This window comes from Eumetopias jubatus, unplaced genomic scaffold, assembly GCF_037043125.1.
Source record: "Eumetopias jubatus isolate StellerSeaLion01/CBP00866 unplaced genomic scaffold, mEumJub1_p1.0 scaffold_17, whole genome shotgun sequence".
In the NCBI taxonomy this organism is placed as follows: Eukaryota; Metazoa; Chordata; class Mammalia; order Carnivora; family Otariidae; genus Eumetopias; species Eumetopias jubatus.
This window is the reverse complement of record NW_028274823.1, coordinates 66,094,606-66,101,903: the sequence shown is the minus strand read 5'-3', so window position 1 is coordinate 66,101,903 and position 7,298 is coordinate 66,094,606. Positions and strand designations below refer to the sequence as shown.

Genomic DNA, 7,298 nt, shown 5'->3' with positions numbered 1-7,298 from the left:
ATGAGAAAGAAAAATCTGAAGATGGTAATAAAATCTAATCTGAGCATACCTAGCACCTAAATTTTAGTCTCTAATCGCTGTTCTTCAATAGAAGGAATCATATCTTTTTTTTTTGCACACCCAACATCACCAAATAATTTATTTGGAATCAGAATTAAAAGAACACTTGACAGCTGAGAAATGTATGTTTATTCTGATACAGTTGTACACCTAATCTAGGACAAATTACCAAATAAATTTTACATTCTTTCTTCAGGACCGGGGTTTTTCGATGACTTCAAATTTAGGATCTTCAAATTTGAAGTCCAGCAATGTATTCATGCCTGCTTTACCATACATTTGCTTAAGCTTAAAAAGCTCCCTCTTTAGGTCTTGCTGGTACTCTGGGCCAGTATCAATGGGTCCTCCAGATGCCTGTCACTTAGTTCTGTATTCTCTAATCTTGTCCACGAAGAGTTTCTGTACAGGATCAAGTTCCTTATTAAATGCCACTTCTGTAACACCAATGTTCCTCCTCAAATGAACTGAGACTGCAGACCGAATGAGAGAGGAGAACCTGAAGAGCCTCTGAAGAATCATGGTGACTTTGTTACTTGCACTCAGTCCCGAGCTGTCAGAGCCTCCGTGGCTGCCACCATTCTCAGGAATCATATCTTCTTGAAGAAGTGTTTGATTCCAGGGCTAGGGCAAGAAATATACAAGATGAACCTAGAATAGCATGTTATGCCAGAAAACAAGGAAATTATTTAAATAAATGAACGTTGTCAAAAGAATACAGGATCCAACCTGAGGGATCTCCCAGTGGTCAAAGGTGGAATAATTCAAGCCACAAAATTAATAATAATAATAATAATATTGGATTTAACCCATGGAATAAACCAATATCCATAATCCATGCATATATACATAAATAAATAAGTAAAGGAGAAAAGACAGCTCTTTCTCACAATGGTATTCCAATCAACAAATGTAGAAGAAAAGAGAGAAATAGAGAACCATCATTAGGCAAACACTGCACCAATAATGTCAGACAAGATCTACCAATGGATACTAAAATTAGGGGGCAATTATTTGAGAAAAATAATTGCCTAGTCTCAAGCAATCTCCCCCACCCCCAAATACTTATTAACTACAAAGGAAAAGATAGTAATTTTACAGTGGGTAAACCTAGCAGACACCAGTAATAAGATACATTGATATTTTCAACCTCGAGATATTTAACCTCTGATTAATTTGTAAATCATCTCTTACTCTGTGTTCCCTAAGTATACACCAATTTAATTCATACCATTTAAATTTGTATTTGATATTTAATAAGGACAGAAACATCATTGTTGTGATACTCTAGACAAAAATGTATAGCCTCATTCCATTATGGGAAAATACTGAACAAATGCAAATTGGGAGATAGTCTACAAAAATAACAGATCGGTAGTTTTCAAAAGTGTCAAAACCATGAAAGACCAGGAAAGACTGGAGGACTGTGATGGACAAGAGGAGCCTAAGGAGAAATGGCAGCTAAGTGCAATATGGGATCCTGGATAGGGTCCTGGAGCAGAAAAAGAACACTAATGGGAAAATTGGAATTTTAAATAAGACCTAAAGTCTTGTTAGTTATATTGTGCCAATGTTAATTGCTTGTTCTTGAACATTGTTGTGTAAGATGTTAACAACCAGGGAAAGGAAGTTGAGGCATACAAGAGAACTCTTCTTACTGTTTTTGTAACTTGTTTGTAAGTTTAAAGTTACTTCAAAGGTTAAAAAAAAAAAAGCTGATCTATCTCTGGTCTTCCACATGATACCTGCCTTTGTGCTTGTGCTGTTCTCTAAGAATGTACTCATCTCTCTTTGTCCATCTCTTCAGAGCCAACATCCACCTTTGTGCAGTTTCTTTATTTTATTTATTTCTTTATTTTTTTTTAAAGATTTTATTTATTTATTTGAGAGAGAGAGAATGAGAGAGAGAGAGCACATCAGAGGGGATAGGGTCAGAGGGAGAAGCAGACTCCCTGCCGAGCAGGGAGCCCGATGCGGGACTCGATCCTGGGACTCCAGGATCATGACCTGAGCCGAAGGCAGTCGCTTAACCAACTGAGCCACCCAGGCGCCCCGTGCAGTTTCTTTAAATACAGTACACATAATGGTTAGCACATCAACTTCAGTGTCAGACCGACTTGGGTTTAAATCCTGACCCAGTTAGCTGGGTGACATTAGGTATGTTGTCTTGGCTTTCTAGTACTTGGTTTCCTCATCTTTATTTTTTAAATGGGAGCAAAACCAATGCTTTGTTAAAAGGTGTTGTGAAGATAAAATGAGATACTGCTTGGGCAGGGCTAAAGCATAGAGGCTTGCACACAGTAGTATTCAAGAGGAGTTATGACTTTTAGAGCACATGTAATTTCCTTAAAACTGGTCTCTGATTAATTTGTAAATCGTCTCTTACTCTGTGTTCCCTAAGTATACACCAATTTAATTCATACCATTTAAATTTGTATTTGATATTTAATAAGCTGCTCTTAAGTTTAGATAATTTTCTCAATTAAATTATAAAATCATTTGATGCAGTCTTCTACTTCTTTTATTGTGCCCCAACTGCCTCATTCGGTATTCTGCACATGACACAAGATGAATGTTCACTGGCTGATGATTATAAGTTGGCAACGCGGTATTCTTTCAGCCTCCTAATGAACTGAAGCTTTCATACATTGATAATATTTAATAAACTGAAAATTCTGCAACTTTGCATATTGGCAAAAATATTCAAATATTGCACTAATTTCTACATTCTGAATTGAATTTCCCATGGTGCTGCAGTCACACTGCGGGGAAATGTCTAAGAAGTAAGATAGGACTGCTTGGGTGGCTCAGTTGGTTAAGTGTCTCAGGTCATGATTTTGGCTTAGGTCATGATCCCAGGGTCATGGGATTGAGCTCCATGTCAGGCTCCCCACTTGGTGGGAAGTCTGTTTGAGATTCTCCCTCTCCCTCTGCCCCCCCATCTCTCTCTCTCTCTCTCATTCACTCACCTTCTCAAATAGATAAATAAATCTTTTTAAAAAAGTATATAAAACATTATAAGAATATGCTATCATATCACAGTTTGGAATGCTGGTGACACAAAAGTTCTCCATCAGAGTTCATTGTGACATCTTCAGTCTTAGCAACTTCAAGTCTGCTCTCTTCACTTATGAGTGAATGGTCATGATAATGAACCAAAAAAATGCGTAAGTGATTTTTTTTTAACCAGGTACTGATGAAAAAATCTTCTATTCCAAGAAGAAAAATCTTCTATTCCAAAAACAATTTCATTGTTTGGTTTGTGGGAGGAAGGTCTTCTAGCTTGAGATGCAAGTTGCATGCTTGAATTTGACAATGATTGCTCTTAGAACTCTAGGGAATTCAGAAGATGGCTCAGCTGGCTGAGATCCAGAGTGCTTGGCCAACAGGGTGGGTTTTTGCTTTAGGCTGGATGGATTTCCATCTTCATTCCATGACTCACTAGCTAGCTTTTAAAAGCCTTAGATGTGTGTGTGGTTTTTTCTTTAATCTCTGCCTCAGTTTTTTTATCTCTAAAATGAAGATAATAGAAACTACTTCATCAGGTCATTGCGAACATTAAATAAAATAATGTATATAAAATATAGAGTATCATGTGCTTCATAATTGCACAACAAATGTGAGGTTGTCCTACTGTAGATAGGTCCCTCTCTCCCCTTCAGGGCTTAGACTCTCAGGGGGTGAGAGGAATCTTACAGTGTTTTAAAATCAGCCTGGTTATTTTCAAAGAGAAAGAAACTGAAGCACAGTTTAAAGTAGCAAAGCTATTGTTGATTGGAAATGGCTGGCTCAAGAGTAAATAAATCTTTATAAAAATGCATCCACTGGCGTTAACAGGCAAGCACCAGTCCTTACTAAAGGGAATTCCCCCACCCCAAAAAGCAGGCCTTACTAAAATGCATTCAACCCTTATTCCTTCCCCTTTGACTGGTTTCATGACTGTGTCTGAGTGGCAAAGTGTTTAAAGAAAAGCATTGGGTGCTCATTGAATTAGTACTGATTCATATACATTTCAAATTGTATAATGTGGAAATAATTCAAATGCCCATTGACAGAGGAATGGATAAATAAAATGTGGTGTATTACAATGTAAGTGTCAAAAAAATTGAAGTATAGCTACACACAACCAAGTGGATTGATTTTAGCAATCATTTTAGATAAAAACAGTAAGTCCCAGGATATTTTATTACATACAGCATTCTTATAGTTAAAAATGACTAAAATGAGAATATAATTTTTTAGACATGATAAAATGATATAAATGGAAAGCAAGCTGATGATGGACACAAAATCTAGGATATGGTTATTTTCAAGGGGGAATAGAGAAGGGATGAGGTAATACCAATGAAGTGTATATAAGTAATTGTCAATGTTCTAGTTTCCATGAGGGGCAAGGTTTTTAGTGGTTTAATATATAGTCAACAGTAAGAGTGTGCCATGAACAAAAACATTTTAAGCACAATAGTTTGCATGTCTAAGTATGTGTACATATGTGTATATGTGTGTGTGCATATAACATAGACATATAATGTATACATGTAATATGTGTATATGCATATTCATACACACACATATACACACACATAGAGAGAGAGGGAAATGCCTACATTATGCATTGTGTCTCCTTATATTGGGAAGTTAAGATGAACACGTCACATGTTGCATTGTCCTCACAGGACTCTTAAAAACTTCCTTATTCACAGCAGACAATACCCAATAAAACAGCTATGTTTAAGGCAAATTTTGCTTCTATTTTTGGCAAAGAAGGAAGTGTAGTGAATGGGATCCATACGATGGCCCCCCCTGCCCCAACTAGCATCCAGGGATTCAGCAGAAATCTAGGTTCTTTGCTCCTTGGCTATATATTGATGTTAAATTACCCTATGGCTTGTCAAACAGCAGGTCTTCCCATCCTCCCATTTTGTAGATAAGCACACTGACGTAGAGTATTCTGCCTGAGCTCATGAACTCAGGCAGAATATTGGAGAGCAACTATCTCTATTCTTCTATTCCTGAGTACTTCTTTATTTCTTCTTCTTAGTTATGTCTTCTCTTTGTCTACAAAATGGTAGATAAATGGGTAGGACATGGCTTGAGTTGGTGAGGAATGTCTAGAAAGAAAAGAGGAAAGTATGATGGAAACAATGGCAACACCACCAACAACCAGCATCTCTTGACTGCTTACCATGTGCCAGGTGCAGTCCTGCTTTGTGTGCTTGGCACATATTATTTTATTTTAATTCTCAGGACAAGGATTAAAGAGCTAATGCAAGTAATTACCTCACTGGAACAGAAATGTCATCCTGCTTCCTTCTTTGTTCACCACACTGTATACATGGCAAGTAACAAAGCTTAGTGTTTGTGAAGAAGCCATCTAGCATGTGGGGGTGAGAAAGATTCCTGGGATGGAACAATAGCAAAAGTTGTTGGCTACTAGGTACTTCTGTTGATTTAACTCCTGGGTGTGAATGTTAACTTGGTCTGATTTTTGGCAGGCCTCCGAGGCCCTCAGGTTCTCATTTGGTGCTCTGCTCTGCTTCTCAGTCTCCTCTAAAATGATAGAGAATTTGTCAAACGTTTCACCCATCCATCTGCCCCAGCACAAGCAGGTTTGAAGGATTATGATTCTCCTTCTTATGATGCAGTACCTCCAAAGCTCTATTATTTGTGCCGGGGACTCAAATATTAGGAATGAACGGAAGGGGCCTTTATGGGACTTAATTGGTATTGCCTTCTAAAGCATATTATTTTCAATAACAAATGACCACGTGACTATCCTTGCTGGATATATAGCCAGGCTATCACAAGTGTAGTTTATTAGAAAGCTTATGTCATTATTCTAAGCTCATTTCATATGACATAGTATGTTTGGATTTTAGTCCTTTTATGCTGCCAACCCTGGCCTAAAAGCATACCAAGGGACATAAGAGAGGAAACCTATAGGCCTGAGGGCTTTTACCTGATCCTGCAGAGTATGCAGGGCTACAGTGACATGAGATGTGAACGAAGATCTGAGGACCCCAGAACAAGTCACATGACAAGTCATCCTATGCCCAACTCCCAGTCCCACCGCATGCTTTTACAAATAAAGTCAGATTAAAATGCATGCTAGATGTGAAGAGATCAAAAGGTCAAAAAACGGAGAGTATATAAGTAGAGATGGGGCTGATGTTTTTGCTGGGAGGTGGTTTAATGAGTCCCACTGATCATCTATATGACTTTGGGCAAGTTAATTTCCCTGAGCCTCCATTTCTTCAGTAGGGATAGCACTGCACCTTCTTCATAGGATTATTTTAAGGATTACATGAAATTTTGTGTGTAAATTACTTAGCACAGTATATGGTATATATCGTGTAGCCAATAATTATTTGACATAATTATTACTATAAAAGAGAAGAATGACACATTCCTTACAAGACTTTTGTGAGGTATAAATAAGAATGTGTATTATGGGCCTGGCATAATGCCCAGCATATTGTAAGGCCTAAGGATAGTTAGCTTTTCTTCCTTAGTGCTTGTTATTAAAATAATATGGGTGTCCTCAAAGAATGGGGCCTGAGTCTCTGATTTACCATTTTTAGGGTTTTATTAATTGTAAAACCATCTATGATTTACAAACTGTTTTCCAACTTGCTGGGCTTTCATAAGAAGCTTGTTCCTTCCTCTTTTGAAAATAGGCTTCATCATTCCCCAGTTTTGCATAAGAGGAAATTATAGCTCACATAGTTTAAGTGACATGTACAAGTTATGCTGTAGGAAAGGAAGGATCTGAACTCAGGTGTGTAGGACCCCAAGCCAGCATTCTTTGCATATTACCTCTCTAAAGATCATAGCTCATATTCAACTACCTAGATTGAATTACAAATTTGTGCCTAGCCATTACCTTAAATAATTCATTCAAGCTGTCTTCATGGTTGTATTGATGCAACGGGGTCCATTAGCTGGGTCCCTCAGAGCAGTGCCAAGAATTGAAAAGCAACTAGGAACCAAAAAGCCAGGAAAGTGAATGCCATGTAAAGACTTTTTTTTTTTTTTTTTTGGAAGATTGCAGTTTGTTTAAAGCAAAAGAACTTTCTGGAGATCCAGCAGCAGCAAATCTATCAGCTCCTCGCAGTGTCATCAATCACAGAAGCACAGGGAAAAAAGCAAGCTGGACCCGGTACCCATCCTTGTAAATTATTTTTCAGGAAATCCTGCAGGCTTGGTTTTTTTTTTTACCAGGAAACAATTACAGTTTAATA

The 7,298-nt window shown here is 37.7% G+C and overlaps 1 pseudogene; it reads right to left on the bottom strand.

Moving 5' to 3' along the window:
* Positions 1-252: 252 nt before the first annotated feature.
* Positions 253-579, bottom strand: LOC114224773 (ATP synthase peripheral stalk subunit F6, mitochondrial pseudogene; annotated as a pseudogene).
* Between the last annotated feature and the right edge of the window lie 6,719 nt (positions 580-7,298).